This window comes from Vipera berus, assembly GCF_964194415.1.
Source record: "Vipera berus genome assembly, chromosome: 6".
Taxonomy (NCBI): Eukaryota; Metazoa; Chordata; class Lepidosauria; order Squamata; family Viperidae; genus Vipera; species Vipera berus.
Genome location: NC_138208.1, coordinates 42,224,591 through 42,240,997, shown reverse-complemented (window position 1 = coordinate 42,240,997; position 16,407 = coordinate 42,224,591). Strand labels below are relative to the sequence as shown.

Genomic DNA, 16,407 nt, shown 5'->3' with positions numbered 1-16,407 from the left:
CTACATCTTAGACTTAGACAAAAAGATCAGATGACAGAAAATCTTTCTGTATACCTGTTCTTTTTTTACCACATTAGGCAGGCAAAACAAGTGTTACAACCCAACACATCTGGAAACCTGAAACAGTTAATGCTGGGCAAGATTTTTAAAAAATCTTTTAATCAGATATGAAGCAAAATAAAAGTATCATTCTCCTATGTTGTTAGCAAAGGCAACACTAGTCTCCTTGCAGATACATTTCATGATGCGTGCTGATTATTTTAACATAGAATTTTAAATATAATAAACAAAATAGAAAGCAGACATATTGCAAAGCAAAGCAACAGAATCATATTTTTAACATTCCATCTGGCCACCATAGGTATTATGAGAAAATACAAAATGTGTACAGTCGTATGGTTTCTTTCTGCACTTACCAAGAAAAAGATAACTTGGGAAGTAAAAAACATGCTGAGAAAATAGATGATAGGGAATTATTCAATACTTTGCCTTCTAGCGAATGTGTTTTGTAACTGAACAAAAGGAACTTTGAATCTTAATCTGATAATGAGACCTGTATGAATGCAATCTGAACATCTTCTATTTTATTATGGTGATCTAACTATTAAAACACAAAGGGACGCGGTGGCTCAGTGGGTTAGGACGCTGAGCCTGTCGATCAGAAGGTCTGCAGTTCGCCGGGTCGAATCCCGCGTGCCGCGTAACAGAGTGAGCGCCTGTTACTCGTCTCAGCTTCTGCCAACCTAGCAGTTCGAAAGCACGTAAAAATGCAAGTAGAAAAATAGGGACCACTATGGTGGGAAGGTAACAGCGTTCCGTGCGCCTTTGGCGTCCAGTCATGCCGGCCACATGACCATGGAGACGTCCTCGGACAAGCGCTGGCTCTTTGGCTTTGAAACAGAGATGAGCACTGGCCCCTAGAGTCGGAAACGACTAGCACGCATGTGCGGGGGAACCTTTACCTTTTTAACTATTAAAAACATTATAAGTAGAAATTTACAAATAACCTTTGGAAGATGAGAGGTACTTTGGATGTTGTGAATTCTTTGGGACAGTAACAGGGCAGAACAAGAGTTGACATGCACACATCCTTTCTTAATCACACATCTCTCCAGCCTCGGTAGCCCTCAATTTATGACAATTGGGATCATAATTTGGATAGTTAAGTGATGCAACCATTAAGCAAGCCATCATGTTACCAGACCCAATTTTACAACCATTTGTACCATGGTCGTTAAGTGAATCATGTGATTAGGTGCAGTTCCACAAACTGCATGTTCCCAAATGACTTTGCTAGTCAGGAGCATGCTGAGAAAATTGCAAACTGCGATCATGTGACCACAAGATACTTCATCCATTGTAAATGTAAGCCAAGTGCCTGAATTGCAATCACATGATTTTTGTGTGTGCATCTATACACACACATGCTCATCTGTTATAACTACAAGGAAAGGTATACGTCATTTTCAAAGGCCATCATAACTTCAACCTTCATTAAATGAACAGTCATAAATTGAAGACTATCTGTAGAAAGCAGCAATTGACTGACATACCAACTTTTTTTGCATAAATTTTATTAGTTTTTATGGGGTTAGGGATAAGGTAGAGTCGGGATTAGGGTTGGGGTTTGGGTTAGGGTTGGGGTTTTTCCAAATAACATTTTTGATATTTAGAAAACAGCACAATGTCTCGGTACATGTATTTAACTAATAATAATAGATATACTTAATTATCATAAACAATATGTTAATTCATCACTCAATAGCCTTCTTCTTACTAATATAAATTCAAAATTACATATCACATTCCTTCCTCTCTGACTCGTTTTTCTAGCCAATGATAAAAATATTCCCATGTTCTAAAGAACATTGAGTCTTCTTTCTCCTTTAACTTTAGAGTCAATCTATCCATTTCTGCACACTGTAGAATTTTCTTAATTAGTACTTCACATTCACTTCACATTCTAGGATGTCTGGCTCGGGATCAGTGACCACCCAATCATGGTTATCTGGGATGTTAAGCTTGTTCTTGTATAGTTCTTCTGTGTAGTTTTGCCACCTCTTTTTAATCTCTTCTGCCTCTGTAAGGTCCCTGCCACTTTGGTTCTTTATTATGCCCATCTTTGCATAAAACATTCCCTTTATATCTACAATTTTCTTGAAGAGATCTCTGGTCTTCCCTATTCTATTGTTTTCTTCTATTTCTTTGCACTGTTCATTTAAGAAGGCATTCTTATCTCTTCTAGCTATTCTCTGGAATTCTGCATAAAGTTGGGTGTACCGTATATACTTGAGTATAAGCCGAATTTTTCAGCCCACTTTTTGGGCTGAAAAATTCCACTTCGGCTTATACTCCAGTCAACAAAAAAAACTTACCGAGGACTTGTGCGCGGCCGAGGCTTTGGTGCTTCCGGGATCGCGCGCACCTCTCCCAAGCCACCGCCGTCCGGAGACATGCCGAACTTTGGGGAGGTTTGGGGAGGCGCCCAAACCTCCCCAAACGTCGGCAGGTGTCCGTTCCTCCGCGCCCTGCCTGCCTGCTTCTTTCCGCTGTGGAAAGAAGCAGGCAGGCAGGGCGCGGAGGAACGGAGACCCGGCGACGTTTGGGGAGGTTTGGGGAGGCGCCCAAACCTCCCCAAACGTCGGCAGGTCTCCGTTCCTCCGCGCCCTGCCTGCCTGCTTCTTTCCGCTGTGGAAAGAAGCAGGCAGGCAGGGCGCGGAGGAACGGAGACCCGGCGACGTTTGGGGAGGTTTGGGGAGGCGCCCAAACCTCCCCAAACGTCGGCAGGTGTCCGTTCCTCCGCGCCCTGCCTGCCTGCTTCTTTCCACAGCGGAAAGAAGCAGGCAGGCAGGGCGCGGAGGAACGGAGACCCGGCGACGTTTGGGGAGGTTTGGGGAGGCGCCCAAACCTCCCCAAACGTCGGCAGGTCTCCGTTCCTCCGCGCCCTGCCTGCCTGCTTCTTTCCGCTGTGGAAAGAAGCAGGCAGGCAGGGCGCAGAGGAACGGAGACCCGGCGACGTTTGGGGAGGTTTGGGGAGGCGCCCAAACCTCCCCAAACGTCGGCAGGTCTCCGTTCCTCCGCGCCCTGCCTGCCTGCTTCTTTCCGCTGTGGAAAGAAGCAGGCAGGCAGGGCGCGGAGGAACGGAGACCCGGCGACGTTTGGGCGCCTCCCCAAACGTCGGCAGGTCTCCGTTCCTCCGCGCCCTGCCTGCCTGCTTCTTTCCGCAGCGGAAAGAACCAGGCAGGCAGGGCGCGGAGGAACGGAGACCCGGCGACGTTTGGGGAGGCGCCCAAACCTCCCCAAACGTCGCCGGGTCTCCGTTCCTCCGCGCCCTGCCTGCCTGCTTCTTTCCGCTGCGGAAAGAAGCAGGCAGGCAGGGCGCAGAGGTCCGGAGACCTGCCAACGTTTGGGGAGGTTTGGGGAGGTGCGCGCGCACCTCCCCAAACCTCCCCAAACTTCGGCAGGTCTCCGGACGGCGGCGGCTTGGGAGAGGTGCGCGCGATCCTGGAAGCACCGAAGCAAGTCCTCGGTAAGCTCCGGGCGGTCACTTGCTTCGCGTCTCCTGAGGGAAGGGGGGGCGACTGGAGCGGGCATGTTTCCTCGCCTGCTGGGCGCCGCGATTTGCCCGGGGAACGCGCGGGCCCCGAATGGCAGCGTGGAGCGAGGAAGCTGACAGCCAGGGCTTCCCCGAGAGCCGCGGCCACACAGGGTATTCCTGTGTATTCAGGCTTGCAGAACGGCGGATCGGCTTATACTCGAGTCAACAACTTTTTCCAGTTTTGGGGGGTGAAATTGGGGGTCTCGGCTTATACTCGAGTCGGCTTATACTCAAGTATATACGGTATCTTTCTCTTTCTCTCTTGCCTTTCACTTCCCTCCTTTCCTCAGCTATTTGCAAAGCTCCCTCAGACAGCCATTTTGCTTTCTTGCATTTCTTTCTCTTTGGGATGGTTTTAGTTGCTACCTCCTGTACAATGTTGCGAAACTCTGTCCATAATTCTTCAGGCACTCTGTCTATCAGATCTAATTCCTTAAATCTATTTGTCACCTCTACTGTGTATTCATCAGGATATGATTTAGTTCATATCTGAGTGGCCTAGTGCTTTTCCCTACTTTCTTCAATTTAAGCCTAAATTTTTCAACGAGAAGCTCATGATCTGAGCCACAGTCAGCTCCTGGTCTTGTTTTTACTGACTGTATAGAGCTTCTCCATCTTTGACTGCAGAGCACATTTTATTTATTTATTTTATTATTTGGATTTATAGTCAGTTTGATTTCTGTGTTGGCCGTCTGGTGATGTCCATGTGTAGAGCCGTCTCTTGGGTTGTTGGAAAAGAGCGTTTGCTAAGACCATCGTATTCTTTTGACAAAATTCTATCAGCCTGTGCCCTGCTTCATTTTATACTCCAAGGCCAAACTTGCCTGTTATTCCGGTTATCTTTTGGCTTCCTACTTTAGCATTCCAATCCCCCATGACAATAAGGACATCATTTTTTGGTGTTAGTTCTATAAGGTGCTGTAGGGCTTCAAAAAACTGGTCAATTTCATCCTCTTCAGCACTGGTGGTTGGGGCATAGACTAGGACTACTGTGATATTGAATGGTTTGCCTTGGATTCGAACTGAGATCATTCTGTCATTTTGAGGATTGTATCCAAGTATTGCTTTTCCTACTCTTTTATTGACTATGAAGGATACTCCATTTCTTCTGAGGGATTCTTGCCCGCAGTAGTATACCTGATGGTCATCTGAATTAAATTCACCCATTCCTGTCCATTTTAGTTAGTTGATTCCTAAGATGTCAATGTTCAGTCTTGTCATCTCTTTTTTGACCACGTCCAGCTTTCCTTGATTCATGGATCTTACATTCCAGATTCCTATGGAGAAAAAATCTACGGCATTGGACTTTCCTTTCACCACCAGATACATCCACAGCTGAGCATCCTTTCACTTGGCCCAGTCGCTTCATTCTTTCTGGTGCTACTAGTACAAGCCCTCCGCTCTTCCCTAGTAGCATATTGGACGCCTTCCGACCTGAGGGGCTCATCTTCCAGCATCATATCTTTTTGCCTTTTGGTACTGTCCATGGGGTTTTCATGGCAAAGATACTGGAGTGGGTTGCCATTTCCTTCTCCAGTGGATCACATTTTGTCAGGACTCTCTGCTATGACCTGTCCGTCTTGGGTGGCCCTGCACGGCATAGCTCATAGCTTCACTGAATTACGCAAGCCCCTTTGCCACGACAAGGCAGTAATCCATGAAGGGGTGCAATTATATACGCTTTATTAAAGAACACAACAGTTTAATTTATGTAGGCTAGGGGTCTTAATCAAGACATATTTCCTACTATTGTCATACACATTTTTCAACAGTTACCCAACATCCTTCTAAAATTTCTCTGAGTAGAAAATGAATGCATGAGCATACTTTTTTCTTAAGAAAATCTTTGTAGTTCATGTGAAGAGTATGTAACCGTTCAATGGAGAAACAGGTAAAACTTGAGTACTATCTAGAAAATGTTCTCAGAGTTGAACCACCTCCACTGACTCAGTTTTCTGTAGGTTCTAAATGTTCACAAAGAAAGAGCCTGTCATGCTTTTCTTTAGCTCTTTGCCTCTGGTCTCTGAGTCACTATTGCTATTAAAGAGAATTGAGGGACATTTAAACGCTCACCTAAGTGTCACAGATTACCAGGAGGATTTTTAAAAATCCTACCATCTATTGCAGGTGTGTCAAACTGGCTTCATACTGAAGCCACACTCACCCAATTGCTGGCAATGCAAAAAGAGTCGTGATACATTGCAACACGTCACGTGACGTGGCAAGTTTGACACCCATGATCTACTGGTTTGTTGCATCCTCAGGTCAATTTTTTGTGCTTCAAGCAGATCTGAAAGAAAGGGTAGGGGCAAGAAAATCCTAAAAATGCAATACTATCTGTATTAAAATAAATCCAAAAGGGTTCTAAAATTCAACCACAACAAAACATCAACGTATTTCAGTACTATAAACAATAAACTCAAATCAGCTAGAGAATGGTATAGTCCACAGGTCTGCAACCCGCGGCTCCGGAGCCACATGCGGCTCTTTCAGCCGTCTCCTGCAGCTCCCAGTCCTCTGCCATGTGCAGTCCAAAAAAAAAAGTGGGACTAAAAAAGTTCAACCAATCAATTCAAATATGCAGGGTAGGTGCATATCTCGCCTTGGCTCCACTCTTTAAACCCTGTTCTGCGCATGCGCGCATGTACACACATGCGCACACATTTTTTGCGGCTCCCAGTTTTTCCTTTTGTGAGGGAACCGGTTCCGAGTGGCTCTTTCACTGTTTCAGGTTGCTGACCCCTGGTATAGTCAGCTCCTTGTCTGAGGTTTGCATACAATGCTCATCCATATAAATTACAGTGCTTGTTCTGCGGGAAGCCTATGGGCTTTCCAGTGGTCCACTGGGCTCATTAGAATTAGATCACTGCTTTTCTGCTGTCAATGATAGCAGAAAATCAGCAATTGCCATTGAGCTGATAGGAGGAAGAGAAAAGAGACATATGTACGAGTTACAATGTATAAAGAAATTCCAACCTATCTTCTAAAGCTTCAGCTAGGACAGTTGTTCCATTTATCATGTTATTTCTGGTCCACACTTCAAATTAGTTATTGTATAATGTGGTTTGTTTGGTTTTTGCAAACCCATCTGGTATAATTTGTGAATCATTCAATTATGAAATCAACGATTAAACAAATTATAATTTAATGTAGTTTAGGAACTCACTATGTACTAATGAGCATCACCAATGACAAAATGCATTATAAATATAAAACCACAATTATACTATCAATTTGCAAACTGTCACTGTAAATAAAGTAACAGATTTTACTGTTACTGTTACTACATTTCATTATCTTTTGACTTCACTATTTACAGTTCTCAAAATGGCAAGTGTGTATATATTATAATTGAAGTGGACTGTAATGCCATAAAATTTTTGTCATATCAATTACCATAAATCTTTTTGATATTCTATGATTCACTCATACATGCAAGTTATTGCTAATGTAGATGTAGATAAAGTGAGTAGAGTTTTGTTGTTCTATTTAAGAATATCACCAAGAAAAATCTTATATTTAAATATCTATTAGTACATTGCATCTAAGTTCTACATTATGGTATGCAGGCAACAGAATGTTTTAGCTTCCACAGCACTATATAGATTAGAGAACTACTTTGCATAGGAGGACCATGTTTGGGTGAAATGGCTTTCTACTTGTGACAGATTGGTCAAATTGTGTGCAGAATTATCTTTACAGCTAGCAGGAATGCTGCATGTAACACAGATACCCCTAAGGCTGGTAACTAGGTCTCACCTTCTCTATTTTACTGAAAGGCATGATCTGAAATCCTCAATTAATAAAACCATTAGGGACATCAAATATCTTTGAGCCAATCTGATAATAATGATCACACATAGAAGATTCAATTTTGGAACACAAGAGGAGTAAATAATAAAAGTAATGCTTGTGGCAACACCAGGGGGATATTAGGATGTAAATGAACATGCACTTCTGTAAACACTGGCAGGGTTGTTGGGTAATATTTAAATGGTTTGCAGTGACTTTTTGATAAGCATATTTATTACTTCTTGAACTGCTATCTTTATTTTGTATATTCCCATTCACCATTTGGCTGAACTATCAGAAAATGAGTTGCATGATATATTATTTCAAACAATGCTTTTCAATGTCAATTCAACATAAACATGGGCATAAACTCATCATGAAATAAAGTTGATTGCCAGTTAAGAAAAGTAGGTGACCCAAGAAGAAAGCAACAAAAGAATATGAGACAGAAACTACATTTCCGTTAACAAGTAAAAGAAAAAGCTGTTTTTCATTATAATGCACAAATAATTTGTTTCCCCCATCATAATACTTTCTGGTATTGGTAGTGATAAAAGTGGGCTGATCACTAGGAAACTGATGCAGGGCTATTCTACATGGGTCTTTTCTTCAAACGCAGATCTTTCAAATACATTGGGATAACTAATCTTAGACTTTCTAGGCAGCTGGCTAAGAATTTTGGAAGATAACTTCCCAGAACCTTAGTAGAGCACCAAGTTGAGCAAAGAGGCAGAAAATACTTTAGCAGATGCAGCACGGGATGAAATGAAGGGCAATGAAGCACGGGTCAAAGGATAAGAGGTAATCTATGCGGCTTTAGGTTAGTAAGGCCCTAAGAGAAGGGGGATCCATCCCCAAAGAGCACAGCCTCCAATCTTGATCAAGAGACTTGGAACACGAGGCGGTCACGCCACTGCACCATGGGGCCTCCTGGGCCAAGCGATTTCTCCTTTCTGCATTTAAAGAAAAGTTGGACAGTCCCCATCCTTCCCAAGTTTGCAAATACGGCCACCCTGAAAGCGCACACAGCCCTCCAACAGCCCCCGTTCCGTTTCATTACCTTCCCAGCTATTCCATCAAGGAGGGCTTGTGCCTTCTCGCACTATTGGGAGGCCGCTATAGCGCAGGGGGGCCGGGCAGAGGAAGCCAGGGAAGGCCACACGCGGCAGAGTTGCCGCGCCGCCAGGAAACACGCAACACGGTTAACGCGCCTCTGCGGGTTCCGCAGCACCCCAGTCTCTTTTCACACAGTTCCGCTCAGGAAACTGCTCCAAGCCCCGAACTACAGCATCCAGGATACTACGCGACATCAAACCCGAGATTCGCCAGGCAATAAACCGTCTCAGAGAAAATCTGGAATTCAGAAATAGGTTTTTCGATCCTTACTTTAAGATCGCCAATCAGGGGAAGAAAGCGCGTTGCACACTGGGAAAAAAAGCTTTCTGCTTAGGCGCAATTCACGATGGGAGGCGTAGTCCTCGAGCTGCTGCTTAAGTCAGAAAAGAGCTATTCCCCAGCCTTTCTGTTCGCTTTGCGTCCCTACCAATAGCCCAGATGTTTAGCTATCTCCGATCACTATGTTGGCCTTGAATGAGAAAACCTCTCGCGTTGAATAGCTTTAGCTGTTGTTCCCACAACTAGGTCTTAGTTTGGTGTTGAAGCCAATTAATCACATCAAACACAAGGAATGGAAAAGCAGACTTTTATTTTGTCACCAAGGAATAAAAATGACCTCGGCTTTGAAAGCTACCAAGGCCCCGTTTACAGTTTTACAGCAGTTTTTATAATCAAAGGTGATTTTCATACACTCCTCTGCACTCCCCCCTCAATGATACATGCATAACATATAATATTGATTGGTTACCTAGATTGCAGCCCCCTAAATCTTTCTTGCTTGCTATGCAAAATAACTAAATGTCGCGCCACCTCTGCCCACCTTAGGTCACAGGAATCTTGCAAAGTTTCTGTGCCAGCTATGTGGTTTTAACATTTCTTCTAAATGAAGCTCAGTGTCCTGGCTAAGTGGTTAAACCTGTGAATCTGTCTCACTTCATTGTCCCTGCACACACACACACACACACACTCCATCCCCTGCAGCCCCCCCCTAACATGTCAACTGTTAGCAAGCTTATCTGCAAAGCCCTCACTGAGCAGAAAGGAAAAAAGCTGTTAAAGAAAAAGTTGTTTAAGAGTAAATGTTTCTTCTCAGAATTCATCTTCCTCACTCCCATGTCCATCACAACCACACCTGTGTTGCAGAATTAAGAGACTCAGACCTCGGAATCAAAAGAAGTTTGTTTTATTTTGCGCGCAAAAGGTTCAGATTAGAGAGCAAAGGCAATGTCTGAACCCCTTTCCAGGAAACAAGCAGGTACATTTATAGTCTTCAAAAGTCACAGAACACGGAAATGTAAATCATTAATTCTGATTGGTTACATGGATTCTAAGCCCCCTTCTAGCTCATCCCTAGCCCCCCTTTTGCAGTGCGAAATTCTAGCTAAATATCGTGCAACCTTGTTTCTAACAATGGTCACAGGCCCCTTGCTAGCATCTAAGTTTCCTGTGCTATGTCTGTGGTTGGGTATAAGCGAGACATATGTGGTTAGCTGTAACTGAACTCTGTGACAGCTATCTCAAAGGTGCCCCAGGGGTGAATGTGTGGTCTGACATTTTCCATTTCCTGGTTCTTCTTCTAACTAATACACGCATTACTCTCTATGCCTTACTTTTGTGTCCTACCTCACATTTATGACATACAGCATCCATAGGTATTATCTATATTTTCCTTTATGGCCTGCCTCACCTGGGTCCTATCTCCATATATGACCCTTCTGATCCCCAGGACCTTATCTGGACGTACATTCTTTCATCTGATCCTTCATAGCTCCCCTACTTTTCATCGACCAGCTGACAACAGACATACTTGGAATATACCAACACTACCCATAATTTCAATTTAAATATCATGGCTTTTCAAAAGGGATGCTTGGAATTGTAGTTCTGTAAAGCGCTCATTTAATTGGCTTCAAAGTCTTTAAATGCGTAAACTTTCCTGGATGATAGTATTGTATCAATGCAATCATTAACCTATCAGATTATTTCCATTGGGCTTCATTCCCAATATACTGTATGTACAATTACGGCCTAAAACTAATAATAATAATAATAATAATAATAATAATAATAATAATAATAATAATAATAATAATAATAATAATAAGAAGAAGAAGAAGAAGAAGAAGAAGAAGAAGAAGAAGAAGAAGAAGTGGTAGTAGTAGAAGTAGTAGTAGTTGGAAGGGACCTTGGAGGTCATCTAGTCCAACCCCCTGCACAGGCAGGAAACCCTATACCATTTTAGACAAATGGCTGTCCAGTCTCTTCTTAAAAACTTCCAGTGTTGGAGCATTCACTGCTTCTGGAGGCAGGTTGTTCCAATGATTAATTGTTCTAATGTCAGGAAGTTTCTCCTTAGTTCTAGGTTGCTTCTCTCCTTGATTAGTTTCCATCTGTTGCTTCTTGTCCTGCGTTCACGTGCTTTGGAGAACAGCTTGACTCCCTCTTCTTTGTGGCAGCCCCTGAGATATTGGTACACTGCTATCATGTCCCCTCTCGTCCTTCTCTTCATTATACTAGACATGACCCTAATGACCCTCTTTTACCGGTCTACTATAGAGAGCGTCCTCTCATATGGTATTGTGGTTTGGTATGCTGCTCTGACAGCCGCGGACAGGAAAGTATTACAGAGGGTAGTGAGCACAGCGCAAGACATTGTGGGCTGTTACCTGACACCACTGGATGACATCGCCAGGGCTCGTTGCCTTGGAAGAGTGAGGAAGATTCTCAGGGATGACTCACACCCTGGACGGTATCTCTTTACTCTCCTACCATCCGGTAGGAGATATAGGAATATAGCCAGCCGTACCAACAGGCTGAAAAATAGCTTTTATCCGTGGGCTGTTAGGCTTTTAAATGGGACATAATCTTATGCAGAATTGACTTGGGAGGCCGGTGTGTGGTGTAGTTGGTTCACATGGTGTGGTAGGATGGAGGGTTTGTTGTCACTGTGTGTTGGGGGGAGAGAGCACGGGGGGAGGCTCAGCTAATCTCAATGTACACATGTTGTACTTTGACAATAAAGGTTTATTATTATTATTATTATTATTATTATTATTATTATTATTATTATTAACATACCCAAACTAATGTAAAACAGATTCATGCCTAGAATTTTAGTCGGAAAATAAAGCAATGCGTGGCTGAGACAAATCTTCAGTAAGAAAGCTTATAACACTTCTAGGTATTATAAGATCTGTCCTTGCAAAAAGATGCACTCCTGCTTTGTTAATTCCATATTAATAGATCAGGACTCAGCAGTACGCATCTATCACCTAAGTGAAAGCATAGGCTAATATCTTGTTCCCAATTATTTATCTGCAGAAAAATTCCAAAAAAGAGGCAAATGCTACAGTGAATATAGATCTTTTCCTATATAAATATCAGAAATGAACAAAAATTAAGCACACAACTACATGAAGTCCATTGAATAAAGTACACTCACCAAAAGTGAGTGGATGAGTGGCTCAGTGTAATCAGGAATGCAGTAAACTCTTGGTATATTTTAATATTAATGTGAATAGAATAGAATAGAATAGAATAGAATAGAATAGAATAGAATAGAATAGAATAGAATAGAATAGAATAGAATAGAATAGAATAGAATAGAATAGAATAGAATAGAATAGAATAGAATAGAATTGTTGTGATTCAGCGTCAGCCTGTGGTTGAATCGGACAATTCTGAGGAGGAGGAGGAGGAGGAGGGGTTTGGAGAGCCTTTGGTTGCAGATGCATCGCAGAGCTCTCAGCCAGGCCCCTCCCGTCTTGTTCCTCATCAGACCCAGCTGTGTGAGCCTGAAAGATTAGACGAAGACCATCCACAGCTGGCTTTGTTCAAGGACGCTCGAAGCAGGAGGCAGACAAGCAGAAGTGAACAAAGAAAAGCAATGAGGCACCTCGGGAGGAGGCAAAGAGAAGCCACGCCCTGAGACTGTTGTTTAAAAGGGGAATGTGTGGGAGGTGCTGGTTGCTGAAGGCAATGGTTTGCAGCGCTTCTGATAATAGTCTCGGTCTGTATTTGTTTTACTCTGTTTTGAACTGTTTCGTTTAGTTTTTGCAAATAAATTTGGATGGCTTAATTCCAGCCTATTGAATATAACAAAGGGGTTGTCCCTGACATTTCTGCAGGGCTGGTTGTAGGCTGGAACAGAACAAGAATAGAATAGAATAGAATAGAATAGAATAGAATAGAATAGAAGAGAAGAGAAGAGAAGAGAAGAGAAGAGAAGAGAAGAGAAGAGAAGAGAAGAGAAGAGAAGAGAAGAGAAGGACCCACTTAAATTACTCACCCAAGAAAGCAGAACTCTTGAAACGGGCATTGTCTCAAAAGGAAACTTTTATTAGGGACTAGTGATAGCAGGGAATTTAAGGTGTATAGGTGCTTACTTTGGTCGATTTCCACCTCCTTGACTAGCAGGCACCAGTCATAAAGTCACCCCAGGGCTCCTCCAGCTACACAAGCATTATATAGCTCCTCATTCAGCCCATCCTGGAAACAGCTCACCATAATCTCCTCTAGCTAATGAAGGCGGCTGGCCAGTTCTCTGAATTCTACATTGTATTCAGCGACTGGTCTTCTCCCTTGCTTCATGGTCTTTATGCGCTCCTGGGCTTTCTTGTCTGCCAGTCAGTCCTCAAAACGCCTTCGGAGTGTGGCCATAAAACAGCTGAAATTTCTCAGTTCGGGGGCATTGCAGTTGTAAAGAGTCACCATCCAATCTGCTGCCGCCCCTTCCAACACTAAGGTGACTACGCGTACCTTCTCAACATTTGTAGGCACAGTTCTCTCATACATCTGCATGTAGGTGTACACCTGTGCCAGAAAATACCCCAGGCTTTTGGGGTCTCCATCAAACTTCACCCCAATTGGGATCGGCTTCACTTCTGCTAGTTGGGGGGGTCTGGCCCTGGCGGCTTGTAGCAGATGGCCCCTGGGTGGTGCTGTACCTTGGGCTCCGATGCTGCCTCTCGGATCTCTGATTCCCCCTCTTCGGATTCTTCTTCCTCTGACTCTTCTTCAGATTCATGGCCCCCTTTCATTTGCATTTTAAACTTATCAAGTGTTTTCTTTACATACTCCATTACAGCTTCCATAGATCCCAGTTTGGGGTCTTCTTTCTCTGCATCTTTGTCCAGGGGGGGCAGGGTCTGGATTTTTCTTCTTAGCTTTTTTCTTACCTCCTCCCTCCCCCCGGGTTAAGGTGACTTTCAGGGCTTTCTCCTCCCAGCCTTCCTTCTTTCCGACTCAGAGTGACCATCTGGCTCGATCTTCTTCACCAGATGGTCCAGCCACTTCCTTGTCTCGGGAGTGGCTTTCACTGGTTTCAAGACTGAGGAGGCCTTCGGCCCATTGAGCCGGCTGGAACTCCTTCATCTGGAATTTGGTTGCGACTCCCCTGGTACAGCAGTTTACTTCTCCAGGTTGAGTACTATGCAGATCTCACCTTCTGTCAGGACCTACTTCAACTAATCACCCAAGAAAGCAGAACTCTTGAAACAGGCATTGTCTCAAAAGGAACTTTTATTAGGGACTAGTGACAGTAGGGAGTGTAAGGCGAGATCTGAAGAAAAGCCCGCATGAAAAATATAATTAAGCAAGCAATATGCCCCCTCCCACCAAAGTCATAATGTCCGTTTGAAATCCAGCCAATCCACAGGTGGCCTGGTGGGTGGCTGTCTGGCACAGTAGGTATGCATCTCAAGGTCTTCTCCAGCTTTCGTTTCCTTGTAACTATCTCCTAGCTAAGGAGATGCATTCCATACTCAAAGGGAGGAGGCCAGACAAAGGAAGGAGAAAGTGAAAATTAACACTATGAATCCCCCATGCATCCCCTACCCCAACAATAATGGCAGGCCCCAAAAAGACAGAAAAAAGGAGAGAGCAGATGAGGAGTTTTGGGGTCTGACAATATTATAGAATGGAATGGAATAGAATAGAATAGAATAGAATAGAACAGAACCTTGGGGGTCTTCTAGTCCAGCCCCTTTGCTCAAGGAGAACCTATACCATTTCAGACAAGTGACTGTCTCGTCTTAAAAATCTCCATTGATGTAGCGCCCATTGTTAGGAAGTTTATCCTTAATTCCAGGTTGCTTCTCTCTTTGGACAGTTTCCAAACATTGTTTCTTTTCCTGCCCTCTGGTGCTTTGGAGAATAGTTGATGCTCTCTTCTTTGTGGCAGCCCCTCAAATACTGGAATACTGCTAGCATTTCACCTGTTTCTTCTTTTCTTTAGACTAGCCAAACCCAAGTCCTGCCATTCTTCATGTTTTAAGTCTCCAGGCCTTTGATCATTTTAGTTGCTGTTCTCTGGACTTTTTCTAAAGTCTCAACATCTTTTTTGTAGTATGGTGACCAAAATTGGTTGCAGTATTCCAGGTGTGATCTTACTCAGGTTTTATAAAGCGGTACTAATACTTTGCGTGATCTTGATTCTATGCTTGTTTATGCAACCCAGGATTGTATTAGCTTTTTTGGCTGCTGTTGCACACTGCTGGCTCATAGTCAACTGATCGTTCACTAGGACTCCAAGGACCTTCTCACAGTTACTGTTTTTGAGCCAGGTCTCACTTAATCTGTACTTATACGTTTGATTTTTCCTGCCTAAATGTAAAATTTTGCTTTTCTCCACATTAATTTCATTTTGGTGGATAGGGCCCATTGTTCACGTTTGTCAAGATCTTTTTGGATCCTGAGCTTGTCTTCTGGGGTGTTGGCTATTCCTGCCAGTTTAGTGTCATCTGCAAATCTGATGAGTTCCCCCCTTCTATTCCCTCATCTAAGTCATTGATGAAGATATTGAAGAGTACTGAGCCTAAGACAGAGCCTTGTGGCACCCCACTGCTTACTTCTCTCCATGTGGATATAGTACCATTGAGGACTACTCACTGAGTACGGTTTGTCAGCCAGCTACAGATCCATCTGGTGGCAATGTTATCTATATCCCACATTTTTCTAGCTTACTAAGCAACAGGTTGTGGTCTACTTTGTCAAATGCCTTACTGAATAAATCATCAGGTCCAGTCCAAGCTGGGAATAAATAAAATGGAGGCTAAGATGCTGGAAATAAAATGGAGGCTACTTAAGAAATGTTCTTGTTTATTTAGTTGCCAGAAACTTCAGTGACACAGCATGTTTCTGGGGTGGCTGACAAAATGGAGTCAAAATGGAGTTGGGATAGGTGGCATTTATACCGTGTTCCCCAAAAGTAAACCCACCCCTGAAAGTAAGCCCCAGCTGATTTTTGGGAAGCGGGCCTAAAATTAGCCCTCCCCCCAAAGTAAGCCCTACTTAAGGGCCTGCACGGATGGCCTCTGTGACAAGGCAAAGCCAATGAGGAGGGGGGATCCAGTATACCTGTTCCTTACCTCTGCCCAGCTTGTTCTGCGGCCTCATGGCAGCGGCATTGGGCACGATGCACGAGGCGGCAAATGGCCGATTTTGGCACAATGTAGCTGTTGCTGGCTGTGGCCATTTGCCGCCTCGCACGTTGCACCCAATGCCACTGTCATGAGGCCACAAAACAAGTCGGGCAGAAGTAAGGAACCAGTATACTGGTTTCTTACCGCCACCCAGCTTGTTCCACAGCCTCATGGCAGTGGCATTGGGCAGAAGGCAGCAAACGGCCGGTTTCAGCGTGACGTGGCTGTTTGCCACTTTGTGTATTACCGCCTTGGAATTGACATTTCCCCCCCAAAAAAAACTTTGTTTCCCTGCACACGTTGGCAGTGGCGGATCGCGAAGGAGAAACAACATGGGACTGGGAGTCAGGTAAGGAAAGAAAGGCAATTTCTGGGAGGAGCGAGGATTTCTTTCCTTACCTCCTCCACTTGTTCCAAGGCCGCTTTCCACTGTGTTGCTCTTTCCAATGGCCCAACCCCCCACTTCAGCACCCTCCCTCC

At 43.9% G+C, this 16,407-nt stretch overlaps 1 protein-coding gene across 2 annotated transcripts in view; it reads right to left on the bottom strand.

Moving 5' to 3' along the window:
- Positions 1-16,407, bottom strand: part of XPOT (exportin for tRNA) — a 56,904-nt gene that overhangs the window by 35,083 nt on the left and 5,414 nt on the right. The window contains exon 1 of one of the 2 annotated variants that reach the window (XM_081331632.1): positions 8,451-8,780. The exons of the other annotated variant lie outside the window; for it this stretch is intronic. The gene's annotated coding sequence lies outside the window, so the exon portion shown is untranslated. Of the gene's footprint in view, positions 1-8,450; positions 8,781-16,407 lie in introns of those variants that run through there. 2 annotated transcript variants of the gene reach the window in all.